This window comes from Macaca mulatta, chromosome 5, assembly GCF_049350105.2.
Source record: "Macaca mulatta isolate MMU2019108-1 chromosome 5, T2T-MMU8v2.0, whole genome shotgun sequence".
Classification (NCBI taxonomy): domain Eukaryota; kingdom Metazoa; phylum Chordata; class Mammalia; order Primates; family Cercopithecidae; genus Macaca; species Macaca mulatta.
In genome coordinates, this window is record NC_133410.1 from 40346466 (window position 1) to 40366637 (window position 20172).

Sequence of the window (20172 nt, forward strand, 5' to 3'; positions counted from 1 at the left end):
AATTTTTCTATTATAAGTAATATTATTGCAAATAATTTTAAAACACAATACTCAACAACGGATAGTTTTCAAAAATCTGAAGAATATTTAATAAAAGGAGAAACTGCTCTTAAGCAGCATTGAGAAAGTAGATTATAGTGTAATATATTCATCATCATCCCAGTTTTGTTTATAAGTATCTATATCTAGAAAAAAGACAAGAAAGAAAAAACAATGCCAACATTTGAAAAGCTGCTAGTTACAAATCGCAGAATTACAACAGAGTAATTTTTACTTTCTTTATATTTTGCATTAGTGGAAACATCCTTTTTACCCCCACTTTAACATCACATGTGAATCCAGCCAATAGAATGAAGGCTAGCCGAAGAACAAAGAACATCAGGAGGCTCCTTGTCAATCACAAGTATTAACAGGTCCAGTCATGTGGCTGAACCTCTGAAAGTGTTTTCTATCTTATAATTCAAGAACAAATACAGTCCGTCTAAATGGGGATGTTTAAAGTTTATAAACCCGTTACAGAGGCCAAAATATAATTTGCTTTTACAGGCTAATACAGTCATGGATTTAGTAAAATCCAGTTGAAAGATTTTTAATTATATAATTGTATCTAAGCTGTCCTAATATCTGAAAGAAATTTCATTCTGAATAAAGAAATTGTATTCTGGATAAAGCTCCTTTCAAACAAGATCAAGATTAAAAAATACGAAGAAGGATGCATTTGGGCATGGGAATAAACTTCTAGTTTGAGGAGTTTTAAATAACAAGTAGGAAAAGACAGATTGATCTTTATAACCTCCAAAAGAATGTGGCTATATTAAAATTTTCCCAATAACAAAAGTTGACTTTAAAAACTTGCCAAGAACAGTGACTCTTTTAGTCATGAGTGTGCTTAGTTTAATCCCACACATTGACATCGCGTAAGAACTGAAGGTTGAGGATATACAGGAATCAAGGGCCAATTTGGGACAACTTGGCCACCACACGTGAGTTCACTCACCCACGCTTGGCTAGCAGTACACTTATTTTATTTTTAATCTATTTATTTTTGTTTTCTTTCCAACTATGATTTTATGTTCAGGGGCACATATGCAGGTTTGTTACCTGGATAAATTGTGCCTTGTGGGGGTTTGGTATGCAGAGTATTTTGTACCTAGGTAATGAGCATAGTACTCAATAGGTAGTTTTACAATCCTCACCCTCCTCCCATCTTTGGCCCTTCCACTCTCCTGCTTCAGATGGGTCCCAGTATCTATTATTTCCATCTTTGTGTCCATACATACTCAGTGTTTAGCTCCCACTTATAAGCGAGAATGTGTGGTATTTGGTTTTCTGTTCCTGTACTAATTCTCTTAGGATAATGGCCTCCAGCTCCATCCATGTTGCTGCAAAGGAAGTGATTTAGTTCTCTTTTATGGCTGCATAGTACTCTAGTGGGTATATGTAACACATTTTCTTTCTCCAATCCACTGTCAAGGGGCACCTGAGTTGCTTCCATGTCTTTGCTATTGTGAATACTGAACTAGCAGTACATTTAAGTGACATGTCCCTTTTCACTTTCAGTTTAGCTTTCCTGGCATACCTGCACACCCAGTAACTACTTCATATAGGGCAGTTACTTTAATAAGACTCCCACTCTCAAGAATGTGCTGAGGATTTAAAGTCAGTGGTTGTATGTGTAGGAGTGGGTGGTAGTTTTGTTTCAGAAAATTATAAAGCAGTTAACATTCAGCATACATAGCCGAATAATAACCATATCCCTGATATACAATGCATAGATATAGTGAGTAGTCTATTTTTGTTTTGTTTTGTTTTTTACTTCCAAAAATGCTGACACACATGAAAAACAAAAACAAACCCTTATGTTTTAAATGTGTTTTTGTATTTTTTAGCATTTTCATATAGGTTCTCTACCAAATTACTACATGTTTTGTTTCATTTTAGCAAATAGAAAAGGCAAAATAAACATTTTAATTATGCTATTATATTAAAAAAATCATGGAAGAAACACGGAGCTCCAGACAAATCAGTTTAAGGTTTAGAGACTCTTCAGAGACTCTATCACTATATCAAATGCACAATGACTGCTTTGGAAATTTTGAAATTCCTGGTTTTTGTGTCTCACAAGTTGCTGCCTAAAATGCTGCGCATATGCACCTTTAATAATTAACCAAATATTGGCCGGGTGTGGTGGCTCACGCCTATAATCCCAGCACTTTGGGAGGCCAAGGCGGGCGGATCACAAGGTCAGGAGATTGAGACCATCCTGGCTAACACGGTGAAACCCCGTCTCTACTAAAAATACAAAAAAATTAGCCAGTCGTGGTGGTGGGCACCTGTAGTCCCAGCTACTTGGGAGGCTGAGGCAGGAGAATGGTGTGAATCCGGGAGGTGGAGCTTGATAGCACCACTGCACTCTAGCCTGGCAACAGAGGAGACTCCGTCTCAAAAAAAAAAAAAAAAAAAAAAAATTTAGCCAACTATTATAATCAACAAGCAAATTCAGAGACTGTGTCCAATTATGAGTATTCAAAATAAAAACTATGAATCTTGATTTTTCAAAGACATGCTGAAATATACATCCACATACACATACCTTACACTGACTCTGAAAATACAGAGCAGTTAGGAACTCTTGACATGGAAATTATACATCTTAAATTGCTTTAAGAATTGCATATGTATAGCTAAGGGGAATAAATTATCTTACCATTAATGGATATAAAAAAGGGTAACCAATTTTCAGATTCTATGTAGAAAACATACAGAAAGTACTTTCTCAGGCTCTCTAGTCACTTCTGGGGCAGAATTTCAATGTTATCTAAGCTAATCTTTGGCGCTATCTAATTTCCCTTTGTGCATTCCTCTTCAACCTCTAGCCCAACGCCCGAAGACCTTCATTTTGGAGGGCCTTCTCCCTTCATTGGTGAACATCTAAAACTCTTTTTTTTGTTGTTGTTGAGACAGAGTCTCGCTTTGTCGCCCAGACTGGAGTACATCTAAAACTCTTAATGCCACCATGGGAATAATCTTGGGAAATGGGTGGGGGAACTTAAATGATTAATGACTTTTAACTTTTTCTAGATTAGGTATATTTTTAAAGAATATCCCAAGTACCTAGATCTTGGTTTCTAAATACTTTTGCTCACTGGAGAAATAGCTGGGTCTGGGCAAAGAAAGTACAGCGTAAGTCCAGAACATCTTACCATGCCAAAAAGCAAAGGAGTGCTCAAATGCTAATGCAGACATGACAAAAGGACATAGGAGGGTGGGGCAGTTTGAACAAAAAAAGATGTTGGCCAGGCATGCCAGTTCATGCCTGTCATCTTAGCACTTTGGGAGGCCAAGGCGGGCAGATCACTTGAAGTCAGGTATTTGAGATCAGCCTGGCCAACATGGTGAAACCCCATCTCTACAAAAAAAATACGAAAATTAGCCAGGCATGGTGGCACGTGCCTGTAGTCCCAGCTACTTGAGAGGCTGAGATGGGAGAATCTCTTGAACCTGGGAGGTGGAGGTTACAGTGAGCTGAGATCACACCACTGTACTCCAGCCTGGGCAACAGAGTGAAACCCTTTCTCAAAAAAAAAAAAAAAAGAATGATGTTGATGAACTATAACACATTGGATTAAAAAAGAAGTCACAAACCCACAAATATGCATTGAAAAAATAACAGGGGGAACTCTTCTTTATAAAGGATGCCAGCTAATAAATATCAAAGGAAGAGTAGAAGAAAATCCCACTTTGCAACTACCAATGCAATCACTGATTCAGTCAACAATCATTAATAGATGCTAAAACCATTCTAGAAAGGGTAGTTGTAGGACAGAACACTCACACACAGTCTCAGAATATCACCCCACAGATTACCCAAGAGAAAAGGCATCTTTAAAAATGAAGAGTTCTGGCCGACCAGCGCATCCAAGTGGTGCTTGGCATAATCAATTCCAGGACAATGGAATAGTAGGTATCGCCACAGTCACTATGTAGCATTTTTGTCAAACATGCTTAATCTGTATCTAATCATAAGGTAACAACCGCACAAAACCAGATTGTGATACATTCTACAAAACAAAGGTATCTTTCAAGACACCAATGCCATGAACCACAAAAACAAAACAAGGTGACTATTTTAGATTAAAGGAAACTAAAGAGACAAAATGCAATGAATGACTCTGTCGATTAATCCTGGATGGGGCGGGGAGTATAAAAGACATTATTAGGATAACAGGTGAAACCTGAACATGTATTCAACTCTTATCTATATATCAGATAATATTTACTGGTGATCATCTTATTATAAGCTACGTGGGAAAATATCCTTGTACTTGAGAAATACATGTTGAAGTATTTAGGGATAAAGGGTCATAATCTCTACAAGTAACTCAGATGGTTCAGCAAACATGTTTTAAGTGTGTGTGTATAAAGAGACACAGACACAAAAAAACAGAAGAGATGGAGATAAGGCAGATTGGGCAAAATGTTAACATCTTATACAGCAGACTAGTCATAACCTATAAAAACCAGTAACCACAGTTACTTGTTGGCTATATCCACCCTGTATAAAGAGATCATAAAGGAGCTAACGGTTGAAAAGAAACTGACACAAATAGGAATATAGTTCTCCAGTGTTAGAGCATTTAGTCCATTTCTCAAAAAAAAAAATTCCAATTCTATTTCTTTTCTGAAGCAATTAATGGTTCTCAGTTGGGAGGAAGAACATTGAGAAGAAAAAAAAGAGACCTATGGAAGAGGATGACAGTGGGTAAAATTACACAGAAAAGTTCAGTTCTCCTCTACCCAGTCTGAAGAAGAGGTAGGTCTTCAAGATTTAAAACATTCTGCCTGTGTTTCCCGTCCTGGTGAGAAACCCTGTGCAGGTGTGGACTTTTCCAACAAGCCAGAAAGATTCCCTTTTCCAGATTTACACCGACCAAACACCCTGCCCAGAGAGGGCCAAGGACCTCATTCCTCACCCACCCCTGGCTGAACCTGCATCAAGGGCAGTGTCTGACACATGCATCCCAGGCCTACAGCCTTCAGCAGTCCCTGAAACCTGACATGTCTAAGACAGACATCACCCCAACAAACCCAACCCCTTGTTTCTCTTATCTCTTTTCTTGGTCTATCCAGTCTCAAAACTGCAGCTTCATATTTTGCTTCTCTTCCCACTGGCCCATTCTTCATACCTTCTCTGCCTCATCAGCATCCTCAAGGCCACACAGGCCACACGGGCTCGCACTCTCCAAGTCAAAACACCCTCTCTTTTCTGTTATTCCTCAATTTTCCATCTATGGTGTTCACTTGGCACTTTTTAAATATCTTTGCCACACAGCATTGATTCCACACCCACTGCAAGCCGGTGCTTTGCTACGTTATCTCACTTTAAAAAGCACTACAGGTCCCACACCATGGTTCTCGCTGTAATCCCAACACTCTAGGAGGCTGAGGTAGGGGGATCCTTTGAGGCCAGGAGTTCTAGGCTGCAATGGGCTACAATTGCACCACCGCACTCTGGCCTAGGAGACAGGGCAAGACCCTATCTCTCTACATTTAAAAAAAAAGAAAAAAAATCACTATAATTTTTTTCTTAGACGGAGTCTTGCTCTGTCGCCAGGCTGGAGTGCAGTGGCACCCTCTCGGCTCACTGCAACCTCCACCTCCCAGGTTCAAGCAATTCTCCTGCCTCAGCCTCCCAAGTAGCTAGGATTACAGGGGTGTGCCACCACACCCAGCTAATTTTTGTTTTTTGTTTTGTTTTCTTTGTTTGTTTGTTTGTTTTGAGACGGAGTCTCGCTCTGCCACCCAGGCTGGAGTGCAGTGCGTGATCTTGGCTCACTGCAACCTCCCCCTCCCGGGTTCATGCCATTCTCCTGCCTCAGCCTCCTGAGTAGCTGGGATTACAGGCACCCACCACTACACTGGGCTAAGTTTTTGTATTTTTGGTAGAGACAGGGTTTCACCATGTTTGCCAGGATGGTCTTGATCTCCTGACCGCATGATCTCCCTGCCTCGGCCTCCCAAAGTGCTGGGACTACAGGAGTGAGCCACTGCACCCAACCAAGAAAACACTATGACTTTATGAAGATGTTTATATCATTTTATCCCTATTTTACAGAAGAATCTGATGTTCCAACGTGGAATAATTTGTCAAAGGTCACGGAGGTAAAAAACTAATGGTCAGACCCTTGTCTTCTGGTTCTACTCTAATGCCAAGGTGCTTTGTATGATTTAGTTTTAAACACTGTCTCCTGTCCTTTAACCAAGCATAAGGTCCTTGAAGGATGAGACAAATTTTATCCATCTTTGTGCTCTCTCCAGGACCTGGCAATATTCATAACTTATGATGACTGATTTATCCATCAAGACTCCACCCAAAGACCACCTTTCTTTCTAACTTCCAGCCCCCATCCCTGCAGAAGCAACCACTCCCTCCTCCTCGGCCTCTGTGTGTTTCCACTGCAGCACATGCAAGCCTGAATGCAGGGCCCGTGGCTGCCACACATGTGCCTGGCACGCAGGAGGCACTCAGTTTTTACTGAATGAAATGATTGCGCATGGCACAGTCGGGTTTCTCAACAAGGCTGTCGTACCTTGTTAAAAAATTTGACCTCAGCTGGGTGCGGTGACTCACGTTTATAATCCCAGCACTTTGGGAGGCCGAGGAGGGTGGATCACGAGGTCAGGAGTTCAAGACCAGCCTGGCCAACACAGTGAAACCCCGTGTCTACTAAAAATATAAAAATTAGCTGGGTGTGGTGGCGGGCACCTGTAATCCCAGCTACTTAGGAGGCTGAGGCAGGAGAATCGCTTGAGCCCAGGAGGCGGAGGTTGCAGTGAGCCGAGATCACACCACTGCACTCCAGCCTGGGCATCAGGGTAAGATTTTGTCTCAAAAAAAAAAAAAAGAAAAAGAAATTGACCTCATTTTTATCTTTATCATGTACTAACGAAAATTATTTTAGGCAAGACTGACAGAAAATGGAGAAGAGAATACAGGTCTGAGCCCCTTTGCACCCTCTCTACTTTGTGTTCTCTCTACATGCTGCCCTGGGTATAGTATGTTCTAGAGTAGCAGTCCCCAACCTTTTTGCACCAGGAACTGGTTTCGTGGAAGACAATTTTTCCCCAGTGGGGCGACGGGAGGTTGGAGGGGTTTGGGATGATTCAAACACATGACGTTTATTGTGAATTTTATTTCTATTATTACATTGTAATACATAATGAAATAACTATACAACTCACTGTAATGTAGAATCAGTGGGAACCCTGAGCTTGCTTTCCTGCAACTAGACAGTCCCATCTGGGGGTGGTGGGAGACAGTAACAGATCATCAGGCATTAGATTCTCATAAGGAGTGGGCAACCTAGATCCCCTGCATGCATGTGCAGGTCACTAAAGCGCTTGTGCTCCTATGAGAATCTAATGCTGCTGCTGATCTGACAGGAGGCAGAGCTCAGGCAGTAATGCAACAGATAAGGAGCAGCTGCAAATACAGATGAAGCTTTCCTTGCTCACCTGCCACTCACCTCCTGCTGTACAGCCCTGTTCCTAACAGACCACGGAACGCTACCACTCCAAAGTCTGGGGGTTGGGGACCCCATTTGTAGAACAGTGTTTCCAAATTTTAATGTATATGTAATAGCAATCAATACAAATTACGATTCAGTATGTCTGCAGCGGAGCCCAAGATTCCGCATTTCTAACAAGTCCCCAAGAGATAACAATGCTGCCGATCCACAGAACATTCTTTGGAGTAGCAAAAACTTCTAGACAGTTATAGTGAAACTATGCCCATTTAAAGAGTATATAACATGTAGACTGAAATGACTAGACATAATTTCACAGAATGTTAATGCTAGTTGTCTCCGGGTTTCTTCTTTCTGCTTTTCTATAATTTCCATGTATTGTATAATGTCTCTTGCTGATGGAAATAAAAATTTTAAATGCTCTCTCTATATATATACATGCACCAAAAAACTGTATATTTGGACATTTCCATTCTGCACAGCTCCATCTTTATTTAAGCAACAAATATATTTAAAAGGACTAGCCTTGGGATAGAACAGGTTGGTGAATTTAGCAATTCCCTATATTCTCATTTTAACATGCAAATTAACATGAAACAGCAATTACCCTTAACAAGCAGTCGCCATTACAAGTATTGTTTTTCTCAGGTTCCTTTCCCTTAAAAGAAAGAATCCATTCAGTTGGAATACAATAAAAGGCAAACTAAATTAAGGACAGATAGAAAAAAACAAGCAGGCACTACACTGGAGCTCTTCCAAGTGGGTCAACAGAACCACATGAAAGTTGAAACAGAGATGGAAATGCTTTTCTCACAGCAGAGGTGGAATGGGCTGAGTTCCACAACAAGGTGAAATGAAATAAATTAAAGCATCATACACTGTGCACCTGAAGGTGAGGTGGAAAAGAAATGATCCTTGGAGGAGCCCCACCTCCAAAACATAATGAGGAAAGAACATTAGGAAAAGGCGATTAGAGGGCACAGATTTGCAAGAAAGCACTCCCAAAGCACCTGACCTCTCTTCAGTGGAGTTCCAATGAATACCAAGTTATATTCCCTGAGTTGTAGAAGATGTAGCCCCAGCTGGTGGGCATTTCACTCCCACTGCAATGCCTGCAGCAATTCCAGGCACTTGCTTGGCCACAGGTTTCCGGGATACAGGCAGGGCCAAAAAGAAGGTGCCCAACTATCCCATGGCCTATGCAGGGCACTCCTGGTTATAGAAGGCCTGGCAACGCCCTGCACGCTCTGCGTTCTACTCCCTTCCCGCTTCCAGGTAAGAGTTTCTCATTGCAGGATATGGGTTTTCATACTATGGTTCTCCCCACAATCCTATCTGATGTTTTTCCTTAAAGAAAAATTATGAAATTCTCTATGAAATTCCACCAAGGTTGGAACCTAGTGTTCAAAAAACCTCTAAATACAATGAAGTCAAAAATCACTTCCGTGGGTCTACACAGCATTATTAAGAAAGGGGTTCCAGGCCGGGCACAGTGGCTCACACCTGTAATCCTAGCACTTTGGGAGGCCGAAGTGGGTGGATCATGAGGTCAGGAGTTCGAGACCAGCCTGACCAACATGGTGAAACCCCATCTCTACCAAAAATACAAAAACTAGCCCAGTGTGGTGGCACACACCTATAATCCCAGCTACTCAGGAGGCGATGGCAGGAGAATTGCTTGAATCTGGGAGGTGGAGGTTGCAGTGAGCCGAGATTGCGCCACGGAACTCCAACCTGGGCAACAGAGTGAGACTCTGTCTCAGAAAAAAAAAAAAAAAAAAGAATGCGGTTTCATATCTGTGAAGTTTAGACATACTAGACATTCAGCTCAACAGAAAACAATGAGCCACTGTATCTCTATTGAATTCTGTGAGTCCAGGGCTGGGTTATTTATTCAAAGCAAGCAAGCATATGCTGAGTTTAAATATGTGATTACCTGAAATTGCAAAACTAGTATCAAACTCACCAACCTGGTGAGAGGAAAAAAAATCTGAATTTATTTGGACTTCCTTACGTTTACTTTGAAATTCAGTGTTGCTTCTATTTTTGAATTATTTTCACGTTAGATAGGGATATCTAAGTTGGGGGAAAGCTCCATAATCTTTTCAATGTTCCAAAGCCTAAAAGTCTCAATATCATAGTTGGAATTTTAGATTTAAAGAGATGTAAGAGGCATAACAATGCAATACCCAATGATGTCATCTGCAAGCAGAGACAATTTGACTAAATTGTCACCCCTATTCAACATAGTATTGAAAGTTCTGGCCAGGGCAATCAGGCAAGAGAAAGAAATAAAGGGTATTCAAATAAACAAAGAGGAAGTCAAATTGTCCGTTTGCAGATGACACGATTGTGTATTTAATACAATACACAGCCTTTTGCCTGGATTATGGTTTAAAATTCTGTTAAAACACTAAAGACCTGGGAAATGAATTTAGAAAGTTTGACTATAGGCTGATATTAAGTAATATTTGGGGGCTATTGTTAATTTTGTTTGGTATGATAATGGTGTTGTACTTTTAAAAAGAAGCTTCCTTATTGTTTGGAGATGCATGCTAAAGTATTGAGGGTTAAAATGTCATGATAGGCCAGGTGTGGTGGCTCACACCTGTAATCCCAGTACTTTGGGAGGCCGAGGTGGGCGGATCTCCTGAGGTCAGGAGTTTGAGACCAGCCTGGCCAACATGGTGAACCCCGTCTCTACTAAAAATACAAAAATTAGTGCTTACTTCGGCAACACATATACTACAATTGGAATGACACAGAGAAGATTAGCATGGCCCCTGTGCAAGGATGAAACGCAAATTTGTGAAGCGTTCCGTACCTTTCTGATGAACATCAACGCAAAAATCCTCAATAAAATACTGGCAAACCCAATCTGGCAGCACATCAAAAAGCTTATCCACCACGATCAAATTGGCTTCATCCCTGAGAAGCAAGGCTGGTTCAACATACACAAATCAATAAACATAATCCATCACATAAATAGAACCAATGACAAAAACCACAGGATTATCTCAATAGATGCAGAAAAGGCCTTAGATAAAATTCAACACCACTTCATGCTAAAAACTCAATAAACTACATATTGATGGAACGTGTTTCAAAATAATAAGAGTTATTTATGACAAACCAAGAGCCAATATCATACTGAATGGGTAAAAGCTGGAAGCATTCCCTTTGAAAACTGGCACAAGACAAGGATGTCCTCTTTCATCACTCCTATTCAACATAGTATTGAAAGTTCTGGCCACAGCAATCAGGCAAGAAGAAGAAATAAAGGGTATTCAAATAAAAAGAGAGGAAGTCAAATGGTCTCTGTTTGCAGATGACATGATTGTGGATTTAGAAAACACCATCGTGACAGGAGAATGGCGTGAACCCAGGAGGTAGAGCTTGCAGTGAGCCGAGACTGTGCTACTGCACTATAGCCTGGGCAACAGAGCAAGACTCCGTCTCAAAATAAATAAATAAATAAATAAATAAATAAATAAATAAGAAAACCCCATTGTCTCAGCCCAAAATCTCCTTAAGCTGATAAGCAACTTCAGTAAAGTCTCAGGACACAAAATCAATGTGCAAAAATCACAAGCATTCCTTTACACCAACAACAGACAAAGAGAGAGCCAAATCATGAGTGAAATCCCATTCACAATTGCTACAAAGAGAATAAAATACCTAGGAATACAACTTACAAGGATGTGAAGGACGTCTTCAAGGAGAACTACAAACTACTGCTCAAGGAAATAAGAGAGGACACAAACAAATGGAAAAACATTCCATTCTCATGGATAGGAAGAATCAATATTGTGAAAATGGCCATACTGCCCAAAGTAATTTATAGATTCAATGCTATCCCCATCAAGCTACCATTGACTTTCTTCACAGAATTAGAAAATACTCCTTTAAATTTCATATGGAACCAAAAAAGAACCAGTATACCCAAGACAATACTAAGCAAAAAGAACAAAGCTGGAGGCATCATGCTACCTGACTTCACACTATACTACAAGGCTACAGTAACCAAAACAGCATGGTACTGGTACCTAAACATATATATAGACAAATGGAACAGAACAGAGGCATCAGAAGTAACACCACACATCTACAACCATCTGATCATTGACAAACCTGACGAAAACAAGCAATGGGGAAAGGATTCCCTATTTAATAAATGGTGTTGGGAAAACTGGCTAATATGCAGAAAACTGAAACTGGAACCCTTCCTTACACTTTACATAAAAATTAACTCATGATGGATTAAAGACTTAAACATAGACCTAAAATCATAAAAACCCTAGAAGAAAACCTAGGCAATAGCATTCAGGACATAGGCATGGGCAAGGACTTCATGACTAAAACACCAAAAGCAATGGCAACAAAAACCAAAATTGACAAATTGGATCTAATTAAAACTAAAGAGCTTCTGCACAGCAAGGGAAACTATCATCAGAGTGAACAGGTAACCTACAGAATGAGAGAAAATTTTTGCAATCTATCCATCTGACAAAGGGCTAATATCCAAAACCTACAAGGAGCTTAAACAAATTTACAAGAAAAGAACAAACAACCCCATTCAAAAGTGGGCAAAGGATATGAACAGACACTTCTCAAAAGAAGATATTTATGCAGCCAACAAAAATATGAAAAAATGCTCATCATCACTGGTCATTAGAGATATGCAAATCAAAACCACAATGAGATACCATCTCATACCAGTTAGAATGGCAATCATTACAAAGTCCGGAAACAACAGATGCTGGAGAGGATGTGGAGAAATAGGAACGCTTTTACACTGTTGGTGGGAGTGTAAATTAGTTCAACTATTGGGGAAGACAGTGTGGTGATTCCTCGAGGATCTAGAACCAGAAATACCATTTGACCCAGCAATCCCATTACTGAGTATATACCCAAAGGATTATAAATCATTCTACTATAAAGACACATGCACACGTATGTTTATTACAGCACTGTTCACAATAGCAAAGACTTGGAACCAATCTAAATGCCCATCAATGATAGACTGGATAAAGAAAATGGGCCACATATACACCATGGAATACTATGCAGACATAAAAAAGGATGAGTTCATGTCCTTTGCAGGAACACAGATGAAGCTGGAAACCATCATTCTTAGCAAACTAACACAGGAACAGAAAACCAAATACTGCATGTTATCACTCATGGGTGGGAGTTCAACACTGGGAACACATGGACACAGGGAGGGGAAGATCACACACTGGGGCCTGTTGGTGGGTGGGGGGCCAGGAGAGGGATAGTATTAGGAGAAATAACTAATATAGATGATGGGATGATGAGTGCAGCAAGCCAACACAGCAAGCGTATACCTATGTGGCAAACCTGCACGTTCTGCACATGTATCCCAGAACTTAAAGTATAATTTTAAAAAATACAAAAATGAGCTGGGCAAGGTGGCGGGTGCCTGTAAACCCTGCTACTCAGGAGGCTGAGGCAGGAGAATTGCTTGAACCTGGGAGGCAGAGATTGCAGTGACCCCAGATCGTGTCATTGCTTTCCAACCCGGGCGACAAGAGCAAAGCTCTGTCTCAAAAAAATGAAGTCATGCTAGCTACAATTAATTTTTAATGATATGGCAAAAAATAATATATGTTGATTTCTACACAGAAAGCAAATAAAGAATGTTAATAATTGTAGAAATAAGAGGGGGTTATATCGGTGTTCACTGTACTGTTCTTTTTTCTATACTTGAAAACTTTTGGAAAAGCTGAAATACATTATCGGTCAAAAGCATTTATGGCCTTATAGCTTTCTCGCTCTTGTCCTGTTGTCTTGCCAAATTAGATTATAGTCCACTTATACTGGGTGATTTTCTTTCCTACAAAAGGCATTCTCACACGTTCCCACCTCTGTAGCTTTGTGAGATATAGTCTCTCAACCTGGTGTTTTATTCTCTCATCACTGTCCCTCAGGTAAGAACAAACCCATTCTTTTGGGTCCATCACAGATGTTGCCTTCTCTAGGAAAGCTTTCCTAACCCCCACCCCAACTTGAGGCCATCCCCTCTTTTCTGACTCTCAGTGACACTCTGCAGCTCACATCACAGGTATCACATTCTATCCTGCATGGTCTCTAAGAAGACATTTACTGAGAGTTTCTCATGGGTGAGGCCAGAGTCTGGAAACTCTCATGTGTTCTTCCATTTAGTCCCTACCTCAATGAGGTAGAAATTATTATTATATATTATTAGTAGTATTATTATTTTGAGATGGAGTCTCATTCTGTCACCCAGGCTGGAGTGCAGTGGCGCCATCTCAGCTCACTGCAACCTCCACCTCCCAGGTTCAAGCAATTCTCCTGCCTCAGCCTCTCAAATAGCTGGGATTACAGGTGCTCACCACCATGCCCAGCTAATTTTTGTATTTTTAGTAGAGATGGGGTTTCACCATCTTGGCCAGGCTGGTTTTGAACTCCTGACCTCATGATCCACCCGCCTCGGCCTCCCAAAGTGCTGGGATTACAGGTGTGAGGTACCACGCCTGGCCTAGGAATTATTATTATCTTCTTTTCACAGGTGAGAAAACAGGTTGAGAGGCTGGGTGACTTGCCCAAGTCATAGGGTTGGTGGATGGTAGGGCCAGGGTTCAAACCGCTCCATCTGCTTCCAAATTCCTAAGTGCTAGTGAGGGTGTCAATTGCACCATGGCTTGATCCTTCCCTACTCTATTATACCAACTGAAGGGCAGGCAGAGCATCTTATTTCAACAACATCTGTGCAAAGTCACTATGTGTCAGGCAACTGCTCTACATGATGGGATAAAGTGGCAAACGAAAAAGGACGGTATTTGACTCAGGTCAAAACTAAGGAAATCTAGCTGAGGGCAGTGGCTCATGCCTGTAATCCCAGCACTTTGGGAAGCTAACTAAGCAGGGGGAGAATCACGTGAGCCCCGGAATTCAGACCAGCCTGGGCAACACGAAGAAACCATGTATCCACAAAAAAAAAAAAAAAAAAAAAAATTAGCCAGGCACGGTGGGGCACACCTGTGGTCCCAGCTATTCGGGAGGCTGAGGCAGAAAAATCAGTTGAGCCCGGGAGATCAAGGCTGCAGTGAACCATGATTGTATCACTGCACTCCAGCCTGGGTGATGGAGCAAGATCATATCGTTAAAAAAAAAAAAAAAAAAAAACCCAAGGAAAACTGATCTAATTAGTCACTAGTTGTGGATTTGAATGAGCTGACAAGGGGCCAGGCCTTGAAAGATCCTGAGGAACAGAGTCACTAGTCGTGGATTTGAATGAGTTCTGTGTCTTGACTTCAACTTGTAAGCCTCTGTTTTCCTCATCTATAAAATGGTGATGACATCTTTACCACCCATATCACAGTATTTTTATGAGGCTAAATTACAGCATGCAACACAAACCGTAAAATATCCGAATGCTGTTACTTATTGTTATTAATATTATCAAATGGCATCTATTAAATACACATGTTTGTTATGCTTGCTAGCACATCTGTAATTTTCCAGGAGTTTGATCTAAAAACAGTTACTGTCACTGATGGTGATTTATTAGGCCAGCTTCATATAGGAAGGTTTTTATATGTGGTACTTTTTATATGTGCTGAATAAATCTGATAGGCTTTAGTTAACAAAAATATATCAATATAGCTTCATTAATTATAACAAGCATACCATATTAATATACAAATAGAAAGGGGGGTGAGGGAGTATTGAGATACCCTGTACTATCCGCTCAGTTATTCTGTAAATCTAAAAATGCTTTAAAAAAATTAAGACTGGCCGGACGCAGTGGCTCACACCTGTAATCCTAGCACTTTGGGAGGCTGAAGCAGGCGAAATGCTTGAGCTCTGGAGTTCGAGACCGGCCTTGGCAATACAGCGAAACCCCATCTCTGCAAAAATACAAAAATGAGCCAGGCATTGTAGTGCACACCTGTGGCCTCAGCTACTCAGGAGGAGGGGGCAGGAAGATGGTTTGAGCCCTGGAGGTCCAGGCTGTGGTGACCTGAGATCATGCCACTGCACTCCAGCCTGGGTGACAGAGTGAGGCCTGTCTCAAAAATAACTGATTTTTTTTTTAAGAGCACGAACATGAGGTCAGTTTTCTTGATTGGCTTATAAACTACCTCTTAAACTAATTCCAAAGAAGTGCAGTCCTGTTGTCTTTAACAAAGAAGGTGGCACTGAAACGTGTGAATGGGGCCGACTGGGGGAATGAGTTTGAACTAGGATCTCTAGCTAAACGTGCGGCACATGTCTTTTTAAACTTAATCTCATGCATTTATATTCCTCCTTTTATACAACACTAACATGTTTCGGGCTCCAAGTTCTCCGGCTTAATTCACTACGTTTTAATTAACATATCCAGGAAGGAATTTACCACACCTCCTACTCCTCTAAGTCAAGTAAAGTCAGTCCCAGAAAGGCTCTAGGAAGTTCCATTAAAAAAAAAAAAAAAAGGTTGGCAATTTTTTTTTTTTTTGCTTAAAAACTGCAGTCCCAATTCCCAAGTTCTACAGACAATCTTAAACCCAGAACTTCAAGTGTCTGTCTGTACATTAACATACTCCACCATAGTATACCTGATTCCTGCCTAAAGAAGGGAGCTCAGCCTTTCACATACCCTGTCCAGAGACCCCTCTCCACTGTAACAAGAGACTCACACTGCATTTGTGAGATCTGCACATATAAAATGTCTACCACATATAAAAACCTTCCTATGTGGAGCTGGCCTAAGAAATCACCGTCAGTGGCAGCAACTGAGTTTTTTAGATCAAACTCCTGGAAAACTACACATGTGATAACAAGCATCACAAATACATAAATATTTAACAGATGCCATTTGATAATATTCATGACAATAATAAGTAACAGCATGTGTTGCATGCTGTAATTTAGCCTCATACAAACACTGTGATATGGGTGGTAAAGATGTCATCACCATTTTATAGATGAGGAAAACGGAGGCTTACAAATTGAAGTCAAGACACAGAACTCATTCAAATCCACGACTAGTGACTCTGTTCCTCGGGATCCTTCAAGTCCTGGCTCCAAGCCAGCTGTGTTTCTACTCTCTCCAGACAGAGAGACAGGACCTCTCTCTTTTAAGAATTTTCCACAGTCCTCCTGTTTTTCTCCTTCTCTGCAGACCACATATCTGTTCATGCCTCCAATCTCCTGAGCAGAATTATATAAACCAACTCGGGCCTAGGACCTGGCTCACTCACTCAGGTCCCACTGTGTTAACAAAGTGCCTTGCATGCAGTGGAAGCTCCTCACCCCCAAAAGCCCCACAACCACATAACTGATCCCGTGCTGCAAAACTGATCCACGAGCAAAAGCCAAGAGACAGAAACAGATCTCGTTCCAGTGCTTTAAAACTTATGGGAAATTCAAGGTGACTTATTTTCCTTGACCTTAAAATAATGTCGAAGTTTTACAACATGGCTGATAATCATAAATGGAAAAGGAAGTTTTCTTTTCCCCTGGGGCCCTCAGCCAGCCCTCCAATTTAGGGTTAAGATTGTTCAGAAAATGTACCACAATACTTGATTTTTGACCAGATTCCAGAAAAAGTAGGGGAGAAAAATGAGTTTTACCATCCGTACAGCTTGGGCTGCTTTCACAGGCACTGCGCTCTTGCAAAATAAGGTCTAAAATTGACTTCTGCATATTTCTCTTTGCCAAGTTGACCATTTTGTTATTAGAACCTTTGATTCTCAGAACCTAAATCAAATGGAGAGTCAAATATTTTTAAAAGATCAAATTATTTAAAAACTTCAGCTCTGCCTCAGTACAAAATATAAAGCTCCTGGCTTTTACACAGATAGTGACTAATTCAGGGTGTTAACTTCTTGTACCTGAACGAAAATGGAAGGCTTCCAAAGTACGGGGATATCACAGAAGCTGCTGAACTGAATGGTACTTCTGTGTCTTCACAGTTTTAACATGCTCAACGGCGGAAAATGAAAACTGTTTGAAGTTGCTAAAATTCAATGCTTGCTTTGTTTTTAACCAGAATAACCAAAACTGAATATAGTCCCCCAAGATTTTTAATGTCCTGCTTACTGTATTTTTCCTTCTGCGGCCAATTAGAAATGATACTTTAAAAAAATAAAATGTTTAACTCTAGCATCAGTAACATATGTGCTTTGAATTTTTATCAGGAATGGAAAATGGGATGTGTTGAGCTATCCACATCTTCCTTCTCTTTTCTTTTTTTTTTTTTTTTGAGACGGAGTCTTGCTCTGTCGCCCAGACTGGAGTGCAGTGGCCGGATCTCGGCTCACTGCAAGCTCCGCCTCCCGGGTTTATGCCATTCTCCTGCCTCAGCCTCCCGAGTAGCTGGGACTACAGGCACCCGCCACCTCGCCCGGCTATTTTTTTGTATTTTTTACTAGAGACGGGGTTTCACCGGGTTAGCCAGGATGGTCTCGATCTCCTGACCTCGTGATCCGCCCGTCTCGGCCTCCCAAAGTGCTGGGATTACAGGCTTGAGCCACCGCGCCCGGCCCTCTTTTCTTTTTTGAGACGGAGTCTCGCTTTGTCGCCCAGGCTGGAGTGCAGTGGCACAATCTCAGCTCACTGCAAGCTCCACCTCCCGGGTTCACGCCATTCTCCTGCCTCAGCCTCCTGAGTAGCTGGGACTTACAGGCACCCGCTACAACACCTGGCTAATTTTTTGTATTTTTAATAGAGATGGGGTTTTACCATGTTAGCCAGGATGGTCTCGATCTCCTGACCTTGTGATCCACCCGCCTCGGCCTCCCAAAGTGCTGGGATTACAGGCACATCTTCCTTCTCTTGCATATATTATAGCATCAAACACCACAGAAATAATGAGAAATGTCTTCAAATTTCACAGCTAATAAATAGTTCCTCTCTCTTGGTCAGAAAAGCAATGGCAGAATACCAGAGGGTACTTGGGAGCATGTGTGTGCACACGTTCATGCGTGCACATCTGTGGGGTGGCTGCGGGTGGGAGTGAGGGAAAGCGACAGAGTTGGGATGCAGCTAAGACTCCTGAGGTGTCCCCTAGGATGGAAATCCTCCACCTGCCCTCTACTCTGCCACTGTGTTGTGTGTTTGGGGAAGCTGACCCATTTGACAACAGGCTGTCTTGCCCACTGGCTCCCATTTTGGTTCAGCCAATGGGGGCCTCCTACGGGAGACAAGAAGAAAAGAGGAGAATGGCTCCTTTCCCGCCAGGTTCCCTGCGTCCTGTCAGGTGGCCCTCTATATAGGGTCCCCTGGAAACTGCTTCCTCCCTCGCCCCTCAGACCTAGGAGTGGGAGGAGCTTGGCTATTACTACCCCCAGGATGCAGCCACTTCTTTGTGGCTTCTATATACCCTGTCCCCAATTTTTTTATGGCAACATTTTTAATATATGGTTTCCTTTTTGGGGTGTGTGTGTGTGTGGTGTGTGTGTGTCTGAGACAGGGTCTCACTCTGTCACCGAAGCTGGAGTGCAACGGCCCCATCTCAGCTCACTGTAGCCTTGACTTCCCGAGCTCAAGCAATCCCTGACCTCAGCCTCCTAAGTAGTGGAACTACAGGGCACACCACCAGGCTTGGCTAATTTTGTTTATTTTTTGTACAGATGGAGGTCTTATCAAGTTGCCCAGACTGGTCTCAAACTCCTGGGCTGAAGCAATCCTCCTGCCTTGGCCTCCCAAAGTACTAGGATTACAAGTGTGAGCCACCACACCTGCTTGTTTTTAATATATGTTAACAACAAGTACAATGACACTTGAGGACAGTACAAGTATCTTCACTGTTCTGACTGGGGTCTGTACAATAGTTTTCCTCCACATTAGAAGCTGACTCAATTTTTTTGAAAATAATTAAGTTCTTATATAATTTAATGAAACAATTTGGTCTCCCTATCTTCTTCCCCTCTGTTCTTCAATCCATTCTAAACAACACTAGCAGATTAATTATCCTGAAGCACCCAGGTAGGAGTGGCATTTCCCTCCACACTAGAGTCCACTATCTTCCCATTACCTACCATATGCCACCTGTTTTCTTATGGGATCTGGACTGATATGGATACCTGAAGCTTTGAACACTCCCCTAAGAAGATACTAGCCTGTAATTACTATTGTTTTGATCCTACTTTTATGACACTGTTAAAGCTAACTGTTGTGGCTGGTGAACTGAAAGGGTTTTTGTTTCTTTTAATCCACAAAATGCCATTATCTGCAATAAACCACAAGGTAGAGGATACATCTTGTAATTTCAGCGATTTTTTTAAAATTACCAGATCAAGTCAGTTCTTTGCTCAAAGCCTTCTTGTCTCTCCCAGAATTAAAAATGTTTTAAGTCCTTATTCTGCCCTGCCATGCCATGCCATGCCCTCCGTATCCTGTGCCTCGCCCCACCCATATTTTTCTGTGTTCACCTCTGCCCTGGCCTCCAGTACAGCATTCCCATTCTTCAAACATGCCACACTGGCTCCACCTGGGGGCCTATGCCCCTGCAGTTCCCTCCACCTGGAATGCCACCTCCTGAGTCTTCACGTCACGAATTCCTGCTCACCTGATTCTTGTAGCCAAAAGCCTTGGCCCAGCACCACATCTCCAGCAGCCCTCTCTTGCCCCAGCTCTCTCTCTCTCTCTCTTTCTCCCTCCCTTTGTCTTTTAT

At 41.6% G+C, this 20172-nt stretch overlaps 1 protein-coding gene and 1 non-coding gene across 25 annotated transcripts in view; one reads left to right on the forward strand and one right to left on the reverse strand.

Annotated features, from left to right (window-relative positions):
• The window catches only part of APBB2 (amyloid beta precursor protein binding family B member 2), a 408181-nt gene that overhangs the window by 292576 nt on the left and 95433 nt on the right, over positions 1-20172 (reverse strand). The window lies entirely within an intron of this gene.
• Positions 10248-10354, forward strand: LOC114678478 (U6 spliceosomal RNA). The gene has a single exon (XR_003729925.1). It is a non-coding gene; the product is annotated as a U6 spliceosomal RNA (small nuclear RNA).